The sequence below is a fragment of the Balaenoptera physalus genome (assembly GCF_965194825.1).
Source record: "Balaenoptera physalus genome assembly, chromosome: 1".
NCBI classification, from domain to species: Eukaryota; Metazoa; Chordata; class Mammalia; order Artiodactyla; family Balaenopteridae; genus Balaenoptera; species Balaenoptera physalus.
Window position 1 is genome coordinate 165,517,915 of NC_138882.1, and position 20,153 is coordinate 165,538,067.

The following is a 20,153-nucleotide window of genomic DNA, read 5'->3' on the forward strand; positions in this document are numbered from 1 at the left end:
AATTCTCCTAATAGCGCTTGCCAGACTCTAACATGAATGCCTCTAACAATATCGTAATTATCATGTCACATGGCCCAAGCAGTGAGGCAGATTACACTGCAGCCCAGACTTGCTGCTGAACCCTCTTTTGATCTAGGACCCATTCAAAACTGGCAACCTCCTAAGCCCATCAATAAATGGGTTAGAACACTACTTCCAACTGTGGTAGACATTGCCTCAAAACTCCAAAGAGGCCCACCAAGCACTGTACCTCTTTCTCAGCGGAAGGATACTCAAGGAGCAATACCTCTAAAAGCTTTACCAGTGTATCCAGCCCTGAATCTTTGCAGGGCTTATCTCCCCCTCCTGACACGCTTTTCTCCTTTTAGGGCATCCAGAGTACTTGCCACCTCCCATTCATTGGGTTTGATGAAAATGATGCCACCAATACAGTAGATCAGCATGACGTTTTTGAAATGTCAAGAAAATCGAGGTCCTTTTTGATGATATTGTGACAGAAAGTGAGAAAATTAACATAGCCTTGGAGTAAGACAGTGAATATATTTAGCTGTCCTTCCCATGTGAATACAAACTGCTTCTAATCCTTTTTCCTGATGTGAATTTAAAAGATCAAATGCTGCATATTAAACGCTAAAGGCTATGTTGATCTGTTCTAGTAAAGATACCATTTCCAGCGCAGCAGCTACAACTGGGGCTCTCACTGCCACCATCGTGACCAGTCTGGATTTTTCAGGGGCCATACCGATGAATTGAATGAGAATCTGATGGGGAAAATCAACCCTGAATCCTTTACGTCTTTGATGGCAGCACTAATTTCGACAATGCCACCTAAGATTTGGAATTGCTTCAAAGTTAGCATCTCGGCCAAGGAGTTGGAGAGTACTTTTAAAGGCCTCCACTTGGGCTTCTGACCATAATGTTCAGAACTTATACACTTATTTTACACGAATTTTACATTCAGAAACCAGGAAAATGAACAAAGAGTCAGAGGTAAGCTATGCCCTAACTCTAATATGGGAGTCATTGTGGCATTTAGGTTCTCAGGTCAGACCCTAAATCAAATGATCTTCAAAAGAGCTTATGTTCTTCCTTTCTCCCAACATTACCCTGAAAAGTAGCTGTAGGTCTCTTTAGAGGAAGAGTGGGAAAATATTTATTGTATATACTCGAAGCGATATTGCAGGGTCTTTCCTCAATGGCCACTGGTCCCCCTTCAATCAGTGGATTCTGAACAAGAGGCTCAGATCTGAAAAATGGGAAAAGATTCATTATTGTCTACTGCAAAAGCTGTCATAAGTCTTTAAGTCTTTTGTTCACCTGCTCTTGATCTTTTTTTTTTTTTTTTTTGGTTACATTAGTCAAGCAATACCCTTGTTGGCTGCCCATCTATCTAGCCCCTAGGAACATGGTCTATTAGCTATCAGCACAGATCCTTTTGGGTCAAGGCCTCTAGCAACTTTGCTACTTGTGGTAAACAAGTCCACCTTTCCTCTATCAGTTATCTGCTGGCACGTGGCCCCTGCTGTTCCAAAATACTATCATCCCCATTGTCATCAGGGAGCCCAGTTCCATGGCAGTATGTCTTACCATTAACCTTCACCTCCAGAAGATAACCACCCTTGAGATCCTCACTGGTGCTCTATACCCCTGACTAGCTCGTTCCTTCTTACTTTAGTGAAGGGAATATCCTCTGGACCCTTCCAGAGGACATAGTCAGCTGGCCTCATAGTCTTGGGCCACATCTCTAAATCCTCTGACCATTTCCTCAATATGCTTCCAAGGCAATTCCACCATCTCCACCTAGTTTACTGCAGGCCACCATTATGTCCAAGCTTCATGGAGATTTCCCTGAAGTATGTTAGCACTGGTTCGAAGTGTCCTTGCCAGACGTTAAATCCTAACTCCCAGGAAAGTGTTCTTATATCAGTAAACATTCCCCAGTCTAGACTTATTATTCCCACCCACCGCCACCCCAGCCCAAAGCCTCAGGATTCACCTCTATGTGTATAACCATGGTTCCTACTGGAACATATCCACAGTTCATGCTGCTCTTCGGGTAAATAAGCTATTTCCATCAGGAGCAGGATCTGAATTCCCCTGCTCAAGCTATGCTGAAATCAGACCCCAGTTAGTTTTTCTATTAATATTTCTATGATAACCATGGGAGTCACATGTTAAACATATGGGAGTCACAAAACAGAATTAAGGGGGTCCCTAATTGCCACTTGGAAGAAAGTCACCAGTGATTGGGAACATCTATTTTGGAAGCAAGAAATCATTTTTACTCTGTTAAAATATTGAGATGCTAAGGGTTTCCTCTCACAGCAGTTGGCCTTACCTTAACTAATATAATGCTCTAGTTACCTCCATGCCTTAGAATCCAGGACAAACTGACCCAAGTTTCCAGAAATAGGAGGAAAATTTTCCCTTAAATCTAAATTCTACCTCATACCTCCTCATTCTTCAGGATTAACCTTCTCCCAGGATGATTGAAATTGGGAATACCAGTCCCTTCCCAGAGAAATCTCAGCCCCCACCCACAAAGATATGATCAGGCCCTAAAGCCCCCAAAAGACCATTAAACAATTATCCAACATTAATATATTTCCCAAAGTTTGAACTTTCAGCCTTCATACCACACCTGGGTCCTCAACAGCCCCGCAGTTTGGGCGAGGCTGTGCTCTGCCCAGTTTCTTTTATTCTCTCACCAACATTTCAAAAACTCTTACCCATGCTCATCTTTTTCCAAAAAAAATAATAATAATGAGATTTTTGAATCAAAGGAAAAGGAAGAGAAGTAAGAAGAGAAAATGGAAAAGGAAGAAAGAGGAGGAGAGATAAGAGGACTGTTTGTAAAAGATGCTACTGTGCTATCTGTATCCTACAAATTATCCACCCTGGAGACTTCAGAAGACATCTTCTGTTTTGTCAGAGTCAAGGCCAAGAAGTAGTAGCCTGTCTGAGAAAGTATTCAGTATCTGGAGTCTCGAAGATTGATTCTGGCCTTGACTCGGCCACCCACTGACCCTTAGTCTTGTCTACTTGCTGGGTCTTGGTTTTTGCACCTGGAGGTTAACTCCTATTTCTCAGGCCACACAAGAATGAGAGCAAACAATAGCCCAAAAGAGTGAGAAATGGATGTGCCACCACTGGCATCAATGTCACTGCCACTACTGCTATCACTGCACCACTATCAGCACCATTCAATCATTCATGCACCAAACATCTATTGCATGGTCTGGGATAAAAGAGTAACAAGGAAGTCATAGCCCCTGCTCTCCTAGAGCTTACATTCTAGTGGAAGAAGCAATTTTGCAACACATAATCAAATAAATTAGTGTATAATGATAAACTGACATAAATATTCTGAAGGAAAGCAAACCACTGTATGAGAGCAAATAAAGAGTGAGTTGGTTTAACTGCTTCTCTGAGAAATGCAAATCAAAACTACAATGAGGGACTTCCCTGGTGGCGCAGTGGTTAAGAATCCGCCTGCCAATGCAGGGGACACAGGTTCAAGCCCTGGTCCGGAAGATCCCACATGCTGCAGAGCAACTAAGCCCGTGCACCACAACTACTGTGCCTGCGTGCCACAACTACTGAAGCCCACGCGCCTAGAGCCTGTGCTAGGCAACAAGAGAAGACACCGCAATGAGAAGCCTGCACACTGCAAGGAAGAGTAGCCCCCACTCACCGCAACTAGAGAAAGCCCACGAGCAGCAAGGAAGACCCAACACAGCCAAAAATTAATTAATTAATTAATTAAAACTACAGTGAGGTACCACAATCATGGGACTTCCCTGGTGGTCCACTGCGTCAGACTCCATGCTCCCAATGCAGGGAACCCAGGTTCGATCCCTGGTCAGGGAACTAGATCCCACATTCATGCCGCAACTAAGAAGCCTACATGCCGCAACTAAGACCCAGCACAGCAAAAATAAATAATAATATATTTTTTTTAACTTTTAAAAAATAAAAAGAATGGCTATCATTAAAAAGTCAACAAATAGCAAGTGCTGGAGAGGGTGTGGAGAAAAGGGAACCCTCCTACACTGTTGGTGGGAATGTACAATAAATTGGTGCAGCCACTATGGAGACCAGTATGGCAGTTACTCAGAAAACTAAAAACAGAGCTGCCATATGATCCAGCAATCCCGCTCCTGGGCATATATCTGGATAAAAGTGTAATTCAAAGAGATACATGCACCCCTATGTTCATAGCAGCACTATTTACAATAGCCAAGACATGGAAGCAACCTAAATGTCCATCAACAGATGAATGGATAAAGAAGATGTGGTATACATATATACAATGGAATACTACTCAGCCATAAAAAAGAATGAAATAATGCCATTTGCAGCTACATGGATGGATCTAGAGATTACCATGCTAAGCGAAGTAAGGCAGAAAGAGAAAGACAAATACCATATGATATCACTTATAAGTGGAATCTAATATATGACACAAATGAACTTATTTACGAAACAGAAACAGACTCACAGACATAAAAAACAGATTTGTGGTTGCCAGGGGGGAGGTGGGGTTGGGGGAGCATTGGATTGGGAGTTTGGGATTAGCAGATGCAAACTATTATATATAGAATGGATAAACAACAAGGTCCTACCGTATAGCACAGGGAACTGTATTCAGTATCCTGTAATAAACCTTAATGGAAAAGAATATGAAAAATATATATATATATGTATAACTGAATCACTTTACTGTATACCAGACACTAACACAACATTGTAAATTAACTATATTTCAATTTAAAAAATGCTTCTCTGAAGACATAACACTTGAACTGACATCTGAAACACGAGCAGGAGTGAACCAGACAAAAAAGAGAGGGTGGAGGAAGAACATTCCAAGCAGATGGTAGAGCAGGTGCCAAGGTTCTGTGATGGGGGGAGAGAGAGATGAAAGTGTTGGTGGAAGTGAAAGGCCAGCGTGGAGGGATCACAGAGGCCAAGGGGGAGGCTGCCATGAAATGAGGCTGGAGAGACAGGCAAGGGCCAGGCCCTGTGGGCCTTAAGACCTCATTCAAGATTTGGGGAAGACTTACTGGAGGCCAGTGAAGGAGGAATTTGGTGTTTGGAAGAGATCACTTTGGCTGCGCTGTAGATAATGGACTGGAAACAACAAGAGGAGAAGCAAAAAGACAAGCGAGGAACGCTTCCCAGTAATCCAGGCACAAGCCGATGGAGGCTTAGACCATGGGTGTAAAATCAACAGGATTTGGGTGATGGGTGGATAATGGGCTGAGAGCAGCTGTTGCTGACATCTTGTGCTCTCAGTGTCTCATGAAATTTGCAAGGTTCTTTTGGTTTTGAACAACGGAATCTCATTTTACATAGGGGTTAGATTTTGAAGTCTGTGCATAAGGTAAGAATTGCGTAGAGTCAAAAGTCCCTTTGAAAAACTCTTAAACCACTCATAAAGTCCAGTGTCTATGGGTTTGTTTACAGAACGATGAACAAGAATTTTTAGGCACGCCAAAGTTAGAGAGACATTGAACTAGAATAAAGAAAGCCACAGAAGGAAAGCCCATGTGCAAATGTCTGGGCATTCAAATCACTCTGCCTTTAAGACAACTATTCAAAGACTTAGCAGTGAATGAGGTGATGGGATGGGGGTGGGGGGAGAGGGAGAATATATATATGGAGAGGAGAAAGGGGTAGGAATCTTTAAAATGCTCCCACTTTCCTGAATATTTATTCCATTCAATTTTAACATGAAGCCTTTATAACTCTAACACATTCATTAGAATTCATTAGAATTCGTTTCTTATGTTAGGTGGCCTGTGTTTAAGGTCCCCACTCCAACAGCTATTCCTCCTTCCCTGACGGTGAGTTCTTTCCAAAGAGCCCTGCCCCCATCCCACTCCAGATCTACCTGGAATAAGGTAGATCTAAGATGAGCTCAGCTAGCTTGGGTCAAGCCAGGACCCTGTATCAGTCAGGCTACAAGGTCATGCTACCGTGACAAACAACCCCTTCATGGTAGTGGCTTCACACAACAAAGACGATTTCTTACTCTTGCACATCATGGGTCAGCTGGGGCTCTGCTCGTGGCTCCTCACCCGACTGAATGGAGCGGACACCAATTCCAACATTGCCAGTCACCGAGGCAGAAGGAAGGAACTCTGGAGAGAGCTCCACACAGCAATTAAATGCCCAGACATGGCATGAGTCACTTCCGCTCACAACTCATTGGCCAAAATTAATCACCAGGCTGCACCCAACCACAGGAGGGCCAAGAAGTACAATCCTTCCATGTGTTCAGCAGGTGCGTAGCCGAAATATTTGACAAACAACGCTAATGACTTCCACATGCTCTAAATGTACAATGACAAGAAAGAGGAGAGACGAGCCTTAATTATTAATCTGTGTTTGGATCCTGGGCCCTGTGCAACCATGTGGATGAATAAAATGTGCCCCACTCATGCCCCAGAGGGCAGAGTCTGTGCCCAGAAACAGACTCCCAGACACATTTGGATCTGTTCTCTTGGAAATTAAAGAGATGTTCCAATAGAGGCAGCTGACAGCCTAAGGCTTGGCTCGACTACCTCTTTACCCCTTCCCCAGGCTCTATGGGGACCAAACACAGCCTGAGGAATACTGAGCTCACTCTGTCACCAAAAATCTCTGATGTCTCCTGGAAGTGCCCTGGCTAGGAGTAGTGAATATACAACTGAATCCCTGCCCTCAAGGAGCTCCCAGCATAATGACTGTTATATGCTGTGGTTGATAGTTTCCAAATATGGTCATTGACTATTCCCTTTTATCCCTAGACACAAATGATGCTCTTCCCATGAACAGGTGGAAACTATTTCCCTTCCCCTTGAATCAGGCCAGCCTGGTGGTGACTTGCTTTGACCAGTAGAATGCAGCAGAAATGAGGTTCTCAGCCTTCTAAGCCCGAGTCTTAAGAGGAATGGTCGCTTCCAGGTCTTCCCACTTGAAGCCCAGCTGCCATACTATAAGGAAGCCAAAGCTAGACTACTAAATGATTAGAGGCCACAAGGAGAGAGGCCCTGGAGGATAAGCGGCATCTTGGACAGCCTGGTCACAGTGGGGCTCTCAGCTGAGTGCAGCCACACAAGTGACCTAAACTTCACCAGATGGAGCTGGACTGCCCAGTCAAGGCCAGTCATGAGGAAAAAAGTCAAGTATTATTTGTAGCCACTAAGTCCTGGGTTGGTTTGTTACACAGCAATGGGTAAGTGAAAACCACACAGCATCAGATGTATATGCATGGTCCTAAAGGAGCCCAGAGAAAGAGGATCTAGGATTACCCTAAGAGGTATTTTAGATTGGGTTCTCTGGGAACAGACTTTGAAATAATGTTGCAAGGGGTTTATGGGGGTGGAAGAAGCAGAGGAGTGCTCTGGAGCGATAAACCTATAAATAAGTACAGAAGCTAGCAATTGACCAGCAATGTGGTTGCATCTTTTTACCCCCCTCCTCAGTCAGCATTGGCTGGGGGCTGGCCCCGGCAGGGGGGCATAACCTTAGGCAAGGTGCCTTCTGTAGCTGAGAAGAGTTCCCACGGAAGGAAACAGCTGTAAGCTCTCAGAGCCAGTGTTCTCAGTAGCCGAGGACAGAGGTGCCAGCCCTGAAGAGGGGAGCTGGGAGGCAAACACAGTGTCTTCCAAAGGAGGTGATCCAGTGGCACTTGAAGGGGGACAGGAAAGTGCCTGGGGAAGTCAGGAAAAGGAGAGAGTTTCCAGGCAGAGGAAACAGCAAAGCCAAAGGCTCAGAGGTGGTAGCCTTCACGGCAGGTACAAAAAGAAAAATACGTAAAAGAGGAGGTAAGAGATGAAGCAACACTGAGCCCCAACATGCGGACTTCATCCAGAGGCAATGCAGAGCTGCTGAGGAGTTCTAAGCATGGCAGAGACGTGGTGAGATATGTTTTAGAAAGATTCCTCTGTTGGCAGCATGGAAGGTGGACCAGCAGAGCAGAGACTAAAGGCAGAGGGACTGCCAGTGATGCAGGAGAGAAATGAAGTTTAACACCTGGCACCTGCTAGTGTAGCCTGGCCAAGTCCTGAAGCGACTCCTTCCCTTAGCAGGCAGGTTCTGTTGGGTTGCCAGAAGGGGAGGGGGAGTAGAACTTGAGGGTAAGGGGCAGGATGTTGCATGACGCTTGGCTTCTTGCGAGGTAGAAGCCTCTGCATCCTCTTCAAGCACGGGGAGCTCTAGCCTCAAGTGGGAAAGAAAGGACACTCGGCTGCCTCAGAGGGCTCGGCGTGACCCAGCATTCGGAGGCATTCAGGTTCATCAGCCCAGATGTCCCTGTCCCAACTGTTAGAGCCCTACTCCTTCCCAATCAAAGCCCTGACCAATCAAGGCATAGCCAACTTGCTATGTTGAGAATTCAATTTTCTCTGGAAATCTGCTACTCTCATAATTAAATCCTGGGCCAAACTTCAGTTTTTTCTGCCCTCCAGCTGCAGAAGAAAGTCTGTTTATCGATGGCAAGCAGGCCCTCTGGCTTTTACACTTCACCTCAAATTGGTGATGAAACACCCTCAGCCTTCATCGTCTTTTTCCAATGCGCTGATAGCCCCCCAGCAACAATCGTCTAATTCCGTAGTCTTTATCATTACGATTTCCTCTGAGCCTCTCCAGTGTCCGTGATACTCCTCCTACCAGTGTGTTCCCTTCCAACAGTGCCCGTCCCAGTTCACCACTGGGAAAAGTTTGAACAATTGCACTGTTGGAGCGTGTCAGGGGCTATTAGGACTTCTGCCTACTACCAACGACGGGGTTCTCATTACCAACTGGCCAGGGGGTGATACAACTCCAAACTCCCACTTGAGAGTCTGTTTCCTAGGAACCACTCCTAGCACCAACTGTAGTAGGAGGTCAGGTTCCCTAGAAACAGATCGAAGATGGAGATGTGCATGCGGGGGCTGGCGGGGGGCAGGGGGCTTCTTGGGCAGTGATCTCAGCACCTACATCTACATCTGTGAAAGAGGAAGGGCAGCAGGACTGGGCAGAGGGAGAAGATAAACTCTGATGCATTTGCAACAGAAACCTCAGTCAAATCCACGGAAATCTCTAGAGCAGCTGTAACCCTCTAGAGATGTCCCCAAATGAGGCAAAAACCATCATTCGGTGATTGAATTCGAACTGCCTCCAGGGAGGGGCATAACCTTGGGAGAGACCATTCCCTTGGACCAAAGACAATTCCTGGGGACAGACTCAACGGAATGCTCTTGGCCACCAACGCTCCCATTGACTGGGAGGGTGAGTACCTCAATCCCAAGGGGGTGGTGCCTGGGGCCATCCCCCAGTTCCCACAACACCCAGAGAGTGATCCTAGGCAACACAAGATGGAGAGTGGTGATCAGTATCAGTTGTTGCTGAGATCAAGGAGGTCCACTGGATTTGACCACAAGGTCACTGGAGACTGGGAAGCAAGATCATTCAGGAGAGCAAAGAGGGAGGAGCCCATGCAGGAGGCAAAGGGTGAGCGGAAGGTGGGGAAGGGGAGATAATCGTCTTGACCTCTCCAGACCCCACTAATGCCTGGCTTCCTATGTGGGCCTAATAACTGAGACGAATGATCCTTTAGGAATGTACGTCTTTGAGCACGGCCTGCATTATCTCCATACAAACATTATACAGACACTTATGCACACTCAGTTACACACTGAGATTTCCAGAGGTGGGGATTCCAGCCATCAGCTTATGAGCAGATCTCTACACTCATTCGCCGAAAACTGAGCTCTGAATATCAGACTTGCAGAAACAGATCCCACCTCTCCTTGTATACCTGGAAGGTCAAGGTACCCCCACTGGGGTTTCAGCTCTGTCTTTAAGTCTGATCTGAATCCTGGCAGCAACCCAAAGCAAGAAGAGTCCAAGGCATGAACAGCATCATCAACAGCATTTATTGATTACCAACTTTGTTCCAGGTACCTGCTAAGTGCTTTACAAGCATTAGCTCATTTCATCCTCTCCAAACCCTGTGAGGTGGGCATTTCTATTATCCCATTTCACGGATGGAGAATCAGAGGCTCCAAGAAGTTAGACAACTTGCCCATGGTTGCACACCTCATTGACAGCAGAACTGCGATTGTGATTCCAATAAGGTTGGAAGCTCACTGTCCTTGAGAAAAGCAGAACGTGGAGAATGGGCAGGCTCATTCACTCATTCAGCAAATATTTAGGAAGAGCCTACTGTGGGCCAAAACTGTTAAAAGCACTTAGGAAACGTCAGGGAGCTATGCCCACAGAGAGCCCTTCCCTCCTGGCCCTCATTTTCTAGCAGGAGAGATAGATATAGACAATAACTATAGTACAATTACACTTCCTCGTTTGGGTATGTTGAAAGGTGAGGTACATGCTGCAGTATGGCTCCCAGCTCTCCCACATCTGAACGGAGGCGGTCACTTCCCCAGCTGCCAGGAGTACTGGTAGCCCATGGCAGTCAGCTGAGTCCCTCTCCTCCAGAATGGCCCTTAGAGAAGACAGCTCTGTTCCCCTCAAGGTGACTCCCCACATCCAACATCTGGGCCAGAAGTGGTCATAAAGGCCCCCATGCCCTTGCCTCAATGCTGAGCAACTCTGAGTGTCACCCCAGCTCCACATGGGATCAGTTGGGGTCTTTGTGACAATCCAGCTTTTCCCTCTGCCCAGTTCTGCTTCCTTCCTCCCCAGAGGAAGAACTCCTCCAAGAGACATCCTGCAAGCAAACTTATATGAGAGTCTGTTTCCTGGTGCACCCAACCTGCGACAGAAAGTCTACATTCTGTGGGGAAAAAAAGGAAAACCAGAGTGGAATAAGGGCCTTTGGCAGGGTAGGGGCTGATGGGGCAGCAGATAGGAGCATTAAATAAAATAGTCAAGGTGATCTCGTGAAGAAGTGATAACTGAGCAAAGACTTGAAGAAGGAAAGGGGGTTATCCAAGCAGAGATGTGGAAGGAAAGCATTCTAGGAGGAGAGGGAACAGCAGAGACCCAAAGGCAAGAGCACAGCCAGGAGGCCAGTGTGGCTGGAGTGAAGGGAAGGAGGGAAAGTAGGAGAAGACAGGACGGGGTGGGGAAGGGGAGAGGTCACAGGGAGACTTGCAGCCACTGCAAGGTCCTCAACCATTTCTCTGAAAGGAATAGAGAACTGCATGAAACTTCTGACTGGAAACTTCCTCTGGGGGACTTCCCTGGTGGTCCAGTGGTTAAGACTTCGCCTTCCGATGCAGGGGGTGCGGGTTCGATCCCTGGTTGGGGAGCTAAGATCCCACGTGCCTCAAGGCCAAAAGAACCAAAACATAAATAACCAGAAGCACTATTGTAACAAATTCAATAAAGACTTTAAAAACGGTCCACATCAAAAACAATCTTTAAAAAAAAAAAGGAAAGGAACTTCCTCTGGTTGCTGTGGAAGGGCAGAAGCAAGCCAACCTATTTGGAGGTCTTTGCAGTAAACCAAGTGTTACCGAGTCCAAGCTCGTACTGCTCACCCCACGACAGGCCAATAAATTAAGAGACCAGGAGTTGGGGCAAGAAATAGCGACTTTATTCAGAAAGCCAACAGACCAAGAAGATGGTGAGGTAGCATCCCAAAGAACCATCTTCCCTGAGTTAGAATTCAGGCTTCTTTTCTGCTAGAAGGAAAGGGGGTGTGTCTGGTTGTGGCAACCTTCTAGGCTCAGGAATCCTTTGTTCTTACAGCTGTTCACAGGTGGTCTGGCCACAAAGTTTCTGTAAACCTCCAACAAGACAAATGTTATTCTCTGTTCTGCAACTTTTTAGCTCTATGTGAATGGAGAAGTATTGTACCTTTAAAGGTCAGAGCCTTGAGAATGGGCTGTCATGTATATTTCAGGCTATAGACAACCTTCTTTTACAAAAGGTGCCGAGCCAGCATGACTAAGCACAGGCAACAGAGCGTAAAGGGTAAAGCTAAAGGAATAGATCCAATATGGAGTCAGGTTTGTTCTTCTCTGTTACACAAGTAGAGGTCTTAGCGGAGGCAGTGAAGGTGGTGAGAAGTGGTCAGATTAGGAATGTATTTCTAAAACCCAGCCAACTGAATTTGCTGATGGACTGGATGTAGGAAATGAAAGAAAGAGAAGAGTCCAGGATGATGCCAAGGCGTTTGTGATATTGTGATTTATAATAAATCCATAGTTGGTATTTCTTATAATAATGGTACCCATTCCTGGCACAGAGTTCCTAAAACCCTTGGCATTTCCTAAGTGCTGAGAGCAATGAAGGTGTCCTTTGTTATGTCAATGAGGTGACTTTTGGAAAACCCTTAGGTAGGATGGAGGCTACCAACCACGTGATTTAAAGGGTTGGAACTTTCAATTCCAGTCCCCCGCCACCCTCCCCCTTCACCTACAGGGAGGGGAGAGGGGCTGGAGATTGAGTTCAATCACCAATGGCCAGTGATTTAATCAATCATGCTTATGGAAAACCCGAAAGGATGGGGTCCAGAGAGCTTCCCAGTTAGTGAACACTTGGAGGTACTAGGAGAGCGGTGCTCAGAGATAGCATGAAAGCCCTTTCCCCATACCTTGCCCCGTGCATCTCTTCCGTCTGGCTGTTCCTGAGTTAAATCCCTTCACAGTAAACTGGTAACCTAGTAAGTAAACTGGTAACCTAGTAAGTAAACTGGCTTCCTGAGTTCTGTAAGCCGCCCTAGCAAATTATTCGAACACAAGGAGGAGGTTGTGGGAACTTGTGATTTAGAATTGATGGGTCAGAAGCACAGGTAACCACCTGGACTAGCGATTGGCATCTGAAGTGGAGGCGGTCTTATGGGACTGAGCCCTTAACCTGTGGACCTGATGCTGTCTCCCAGCAGATAGCGTCAGAAGTGGGTTGAATTGTAGGACATCCAGCTGGTATCAGAGAATTGCTTGGTGGTGCGGGAAAAAAAGAAAACCTACACATCATAATTGGTGTCAGAATCAGAGTGATTCGTCCTGAGCAGTGGAAGGAAGGACTTGTCAAGAGCTGAGGTGGTTAAGACTGCAGTTGAGGCAAGTTTGGGGGAGACCAGGAGTTCCACTTTGGACATGCTGAGTTTGAAATTGACAGAGTAACAACCTTGGGACTGAGTAGCCAGCTGAGCTCCGTGACACGGTACAATCCAATTGGGTATGAGGTGGGGCTCAGGGACACAATGGAAGTGGGTGACACAGGGGGCTCTGTGGCACAAGGGCCTGACTCTAGAATCCTGTCACCTGACATTCCAAGATCCATTCCAAGTTCCTATGACAGCCTGATCTGTGAATGACAGACAGAGAAGTCTCCACGTGACAATAAAGAGTCAAACTGTGTGCCTGTGTGGGACTGAGCTGAGAGTGTATTTGGAGCTAAGAGTGGGGGGGGGGGGTCAGTGCAAATAGAGTATGTCCTTGTGTATGGAGGTGTTGTTGTGGGTATGCGTGAGTGCTTGTCTGTGCGTGCTTTTGTAAGCGTGTGAATGTGTGTGTATGTGTCTATGAATACTGTATGTGTGTGCTCGCTCCTCTGTGTTTGTGTGTGTGTAGGCTTCTTTGATTCTGTGTGTGTGCATGCTCCTGGGAGTGTGTGTATGTGGGTGTCACAGTGCCTCTGGCAGCTGGGCGCACACAGATGCGAGTGAGGAGATGATGCCAGCTCAGGACCTGACACACCCCAGATGCCTATAGTTGCAAAATGCACGGAATAAACAAATAGCTGCCATCAGCCTTCGGAAAGGAGCACTTGGGTCACCTGGAGAGTTGGGGTAGAATTCCCCCTCAGCCCCCCTGAGCCACATGGATCCCCTCCGAACCCTGCACTGACCAGTCCAGGACATGGAGGTCCCCATGGCTTTCCTGGTCCATACCCTCCTGCTCCCCTGGGCCGCTCTCAGGCTGCACTGGGGAAACTGCAGACACAGCTCATGGGAGGGAGACCGGTTAACTCTCCATTTGCCATTAAACATAATCAGGAAGAAATCTATGTGGAGTCCGCTGCTCTGGCCGATAAGTGATTCCCTAGAACAACAGATAAAAGCCTGGCACTAAAGTGCAGCCAGAAATGATGTGTAATTGGGATGAAAGAATCCTTAAATCTGTGTGCGCCTTTTAACTTAGGAGGCTTCAATTACAATTAATAGTTCCCTTGAAGAAGGCAGGAGGGGCAATAGAGGAATTCTAAGGCCTGAGCTCAGAGCCCTGGGCTCTGTTCCCAGCTGTTTAGGGGGTGCTGGGGGTGGGATGTAAAGAGGGAGGAGAAAGCTGGGGGTGGGAGGAGAGGCTTTTCAGCATCTCAGGCCCCCTGCTGGGTTGCAGCCCTTACAAGTTCCAAATGCACCAGTTCCCAAACAAGTTCAGTCGAACTCCTGGACCTTTGCCCAGCCTCATGCCCTCCCTGGAATGTTGCTAATGGCAACAATTATCGTGCCCATTTTGCAGACAGGAAATGAAGGCGATACACCTGCCCTAAGGCTCTGGAGTGCAGCTAATCCATCTGCATCTCCAAAATGAGAAGGGGTCTGAGAGAGCATCCCTCCTTATGGTTCACTGGGGGCACGGACATTCACAGATGGGAAGGCGTTTGGAGGATATCACACACGGCAACAGTGTGGAGTTAGCCTCAGAACCCCCGCCTCCTAACGCCAGTGGCCATTCCTTCCTTTCCACGCCTGGCCTATAAGCCCAGAGCTCTCCGAGGAGAGCACGGTTCTCTGGCACCGGCCACACAGCCCCGTCCTTCCCAGCCTGCTCCCTGGGGTGAGGACTGAGGCCTGGCCATGCCTACCTGAGGAAGGCTGGCAGTCCGCCCCCATGCCTGGGTCTGCTTCCTCCATCTCTGCTTGTCCGGGTCTGGGCTGCCTGCCTTCACCCCAGCACACAGACGTGCCAGCTCTCCCTCTACCGGAGACTTCCTGCTTTCTGCTCCAGCGTCATGCCCGGGGCTCTCCCTCTGGGGTCCTGCCCTAAGGGCAAAACCGCTGGCAGTGGCAGGCTGTGGGCAGGTGGCAGCTAGGTGCAAATCAGAATCGTGAAGCCGGCTGGCTGTCCTCCAGGAATGAGGTTTTGGGCTCTCAGATGACACAAACAGACAGTCAGAGGGAGCCTTGTGGGCTGCCTGGCCATTCCTGGTGCTGGCTGAGCGGCTACCCCACAGACTCCTGTGTTGGCGGGAAATCCAAAGCTCCCTCCCAGGAGTTCATGGGTGGCTGGGTGCCCAATCCCACGGTTCATGGCTTTGGAATATATTCTCCAGGCTGGCCCGCATCAGTCCCCCTCCATCTCCCCAGAGGAAGTGCGGCCGCCTGCTCCTGGCCCTTCAAAGCTGGGCAAATTCCACAAATGGCTTTTTTTCTAAGCCTGACAAATTGTGTAAGCGTGTGCATGCACACGTGTGTATGTGTGTGTGCACAGGCATGGTGCATACATCTGTGTGCATGGGGGAGCTCGTGTACTCCTATCTCTGCACAAGTGGCACACAGGCACATACTTGTGTGCATATGTGTATATTTTTTGTGTGTGTGTGTGTTTTGTGCATGCATCGTTTTAAAAGAACGCAGCAGAATCCGCTTGGGGCCCTGTGTAGCTGAGCCTTATTTATAGCTCTCCTCTGTCTGGTTCGTTTCCTCTAACTTCCCTGCAGAATGATATGAATGAAAATGACACTATTGACTATCTCGGTAACCATAAAAGACCTTATAGAAATAAGATTTTTATAGTTTGTGGACTGGGAGAATCAAAAGACTAAGAGTTATGGACTTGGAGGATAGGAGAGAATCAAGCTGAGGCAGTAGGAGAGGTCCCCACAGTGGATCGTCTGTGGGTTTTTTAAAACAAACTCATATAAATAAAGTGATTGTCTTGAAAGAGTTATGAGAGCCCTGAAGCTGGTGCGCAAGATCTCTGTGGCCTCTGTAAAGGCGGGAGAGTGGGCATGCCATCTGCCTAGGAGGAAACTGTTGCTTCGTCTGAGTTCCTGGCCCTGGCCTCCCAAGAGAGGCGAAGGAGGCTGCCCCAGGGCCGACGCTACCTTTTCTCTCCTGGAGAGTGACAGTATTTGGCAGCCCTGGGAGAAAAGCCCCGGGGCTGGCCGCCCACTAGCTAGTGTGGGTCTGTAAAACCCTATGGGGATTGAGCCCACAGATTCTGGGTCAGCAGCCCCTCCAAGCTTGGATGGAAACCCCTCCCCAATGAAGGCTGAGCATCCAAGCCCTGCGCAGGGACTCCCCCAGACCCTTCCTGGGAAGCACATCATCACCACCAATGACAACCCTGCAGAGAGAACCCCTGCATCTCCCAAGCAGGGCCTGAGCTCATCCATTCTAGCAAAATCCAAATCCAGTTCCCCAAATCTTTACCAATAACCACTTTGCATGTGTGGCTTCAGAGACTAACAAGACTCCATCCTGCCCTCAAGGAGCTCCCTATCTGGTTGGGAGTATGGAGAGGGGAAGTGTGGACAGGGTGTGTGCACATGCCTGCGCAGGTACACAGGTATGCAGGTACAGACAGAGAGCCATGTTGAAACTCGGTGATGAAACTCCTGATCTTATTCATCCCAACAAACTAGGTGTTGGGCCCTGGGCACACAGAGCTAAATCAGACTCAGTCCCAGCCCTCGAGGAGAAGTTCATGCCCAGTGGGGAGAGGGACACAATCATAGTACAGATGTTAAGGGCTGAATGTGCAAATTGCCCAGGGAGAATGGATTACCTTTGCCTAGGGGACCAGTGAAGGCTTCTCAGAAGCGGGGACATTTCTGCTGAGACTGCAAGGACAGGGAGATGTTCATTAAAGATGAGGAAGAAGGGGCCTGCCTGGCAGGGAGGATGAGGATGGGGAATGCAGAGGCCCGGAGGTAAAAAAAAACAAATATGTTTGGAAAACTGCAGGGTATCCAGAAAGATTACCGGCTGGGGGCCTGGAGGTGGGGGGCAGGAGGGAGTCAGAAAGGAATACTGGGTGCAGATCTTGAATATTCACCATGGTTCATTTTCTTCGGGCAATGGGGCAGCCTGCAAGCACTTTAGGAAGGGGAAGTTACAGTCAGATGAAAGTTCATGGTGGACATACAGAGATCAGGGAGGAAGGGTGACCAGCCCAGGGATTCAGGCCGTGGCAGTGACACTGGAGAGGTCATATCGAACGTAGAAAATCAAGAGAAGGTGGGAAGGGCTCCTCCCCAGCTTTGCATCTGCAGACTATTCCCAATCCAGCTAATGGATTTTCAGACAAAGAGCAGGATGGCACCCTTAGCAGCTGAGCAGTCCGCAGCCCGGCTTCCCTGGCGTTTATCCTTCACTTTCTCCCCTCGTTCCAGCCTCCCCAGCCCCCGACTTGGTCGAAGCCCTCTGGAGCAACACTAGGTCCACACCCTCTTCCACCATTAAAGAGATGGTTCTGAAAATCAGACAGAAGCCACTCCATCTGGTCGGGCGGCCCACTGGAAATCACTGCCAGGACTGAGAGGCCATCCTGCCCCCTGTGTCCTCTCCCCGGGGACCTAGGGACCTGGGGTGAAGGTCGAGGAGTGCCTGCCGCACTTGTCAATGCCCTGACTCCTTGTCTGCAGGCATCGATTCCTCTCCTTCCTGACCTTTCAGGAGAGATGCCCTGAATTCCATGCCCCATCATTACAGAGCCCAGAGACTCTAAGAGACCAGCCCCCCTGGCTGCAGGCCCTCCGGGAGAACAGCCTGGCCTGACTGCTGCTGTCAGCCGGCCCGAGCGTGTCTGAATCGTGGCGAGTGGAGCGGGGCTGGATTCACACCGACTCAGCCTTGAGGCGAGTTTATGGTTCTTGATTACACCCAGCAGGGAGGCCTTCTTAGTGATGAGAGAGAAAATATTCAACAACCTGTCTTTGCAATGTGCTGATCTCTTGGAAAGAAGGGAGAGCGGGAGGGAGTGGGGGAGGGGTTCGAGAGAAAGAGAGAGTGACTTACAATATGTGAGAGAGGAGAAGGGTTTTTTTTTTTCATCCTGGGCTCCCCAAAACTGCCTCAACATTTCCTCTCTCTCTCTTTTTTTTTTTTATGTTTGACTGCGTTAGGTCTTTGTTGCTGCGCGCAGGCTTTCTCTAGTTGTGGCGAGTGGGGGCCACTCTTTGTTGCGGTTCGTGGGCTTCTCATTGCGGTGGCTTGTCTTGTTGCGGAGCAGGGGCTCTAGGCACGCGGTCTCAGTAGTTGTGGCGCACGGACTTCATTGCTCCGCAGCATGTGGGATCTTCCTGGACCAGGGCTTGAACCCGTGTTCCCTGAAATGGCAGGCGGATTCTCAACCACTGTACCACCAGGGAAGTCCCTCATCATTTATTTTTGCCTTGGGGTAACTTTGAAGCCAAATGATCCCATCCCTATGGGCCCCCGCAAGCCCATGGAAAGCTTAGAAGGATGTGGACCTGAGCATCTGCTCAGAGCTGAGGGAGCAGTGCTGAGCGATGCTGCCTCTTCCGAAGCCCCCTTCCCTCCTTCACAGCCCTTCTCACATTCTGCTTTATACTCAAACTGCATCTGCTTGTGCTTGGCACCCAAACACAGTGCCTGCCCCATAGTCGTGGTAATAAATGAACAAACAGGACTTCCCTGGTGGTGCAGTGGTTAAGAATCCGCCTGCCAATGCAGGGAACACGGGTTCGAGCCCTGGTCCAGGAAGATCCCACATGCCGCAGAGCAGCTAAGCCCGTGCGCCACAAATACTGAGCCTGCGCTCTAGAGCCTGCGAGCCACAACTACAGAAGCCCGGACGCCCTAGAGCCGGTGCTCCGCAACAAGAGAGGTCACCGCAATGAGAAACCCCTGCACTGCAAGGAAGAGTAGCCCCCGCTCGCCGCAACTAGAGAAAACCGCGCACAGCAATGAAGACCCAAAGCAGCCAAAAATAAATAAATAAAATAAAATAAATGAACCAACGGAAGATGGGTCTGCATCGTTCTCGCACCCCATGAGGAGACCCCTTGTGCCTCCCACAGCCCCAGTCCAACAACTTGTACAAAGTCAGCACCGATTTTGTATTTTGGATAAATGAGTGAGTGAATAATAGATTCCACACCCTACAGGGCTTCAGCACTCTAGCTAGACTGCCCTTTACTCTGCACGCTATTTCTGAAGCTCATTCTGTTTTTTTAATGGAACATCCCATGCCCCCCAAAAAAACAGGATGCCAGGGAAGAGAGGAGGCTTTTTGGAGACTACTTTTTTAGTTGCTTCTTAAGAATTCATGAGAACTAGCGTTTTAAATTATTGGATCTGAAAGCACCTCCCAGTGGATCGACATGGGGGATGGGAGGCAAGCGTCCCTCCGTTTCTGCAAGAACCCAAGCTCTTCCTTCCCAAGCCATCAGGATGGAGTCTGGGGGCTGATCATGTTCCCTTTCCCCTCTCCCTCATGTCTCTCTCCACCCTCCTCAAGTCCCCAAGGGCTCTCCTATGGCTCATTTAAGACCCCTGCCACTTCCCTTTTTGCTTCAGCCTCCTTACTTCAGGAATGGAGAGGGGTTACTCAGAAGAAAAAGAAGGCACCCTTGCCTTTTCATACACAGCAGATTCCAACCTCCAGCAAGTGTCCTGGGATATTGAAGAGAAGGGGGAGCCCAGAGCCCAGTGGGGAAGGGGTGGGTGGATGTCAGACCCGCCACCACTAGCAGAAGAGGGGAGGCTCTCACCCAGGACCAGCCCCCCAAGGGAACTTTGCAAGATCTCCCAAGCTTGCAAGTTCAGTGTCTGCGGGAGTTAGGCATTGGGCATCTGGTCGACCCTGAGGCAAGCCAGTCACAGACTGGGCTCTTCAGGCTGCCAAGGGTCCCAGAAGGGCCTCTGCCTGCCCAGCCTTCCTCTTCCAGGGCTGAACCCTGCGGCTGCTGAGAACGCGTGTCAGCCAGTTTCCCTTGCCTCTGGCTCTGTAAAGCATGGTACCCACCGAAAGAGGAGGGGGGGCGGAGCCGCAGGGACGAGGCCCGAGCTCGGAAACTTTACACTGAAAGTTAATCCACTGAAGCATAGCCCAAAATAAGCGCACTGCCTAATGTGCCGGGAACTGCCGGTCGCAAGGCCAGACTGCTAGCGGATGTCTGTGCATCTCCGCCCGGAGCCTGCATTTAGCGCCAGCGAGGGAGTCTGGGCTGGAGCGCTGCTTTCACACCGACTCTGAGCCGTGAGTTTATGGATCTTGATTGCACCCAGCAGGGAATCC

At 48.8% G+C, this 20,153-nt stretch overlaps 1 protein-coding gene across 1 annotated transcript in view; it reads right to left on the minus strand.

Moving 5' to 3' along the window:
- Positions 1-540: 540 nt before the first annotated feature.
- Positions 541-20,153, minus strand: part of LOC309657774 (uncharacterized protein) — a gene marked incomplete at its 5' end in the record, with an annotated part of 102,173 nt that continues 82,560 nt past the window's right edge. The window contains one exon of the mRNA XM_082455648.1: positions 541-18,219. The remainder of the gene's footprint in view (positions 18,220-20,153) is intronic.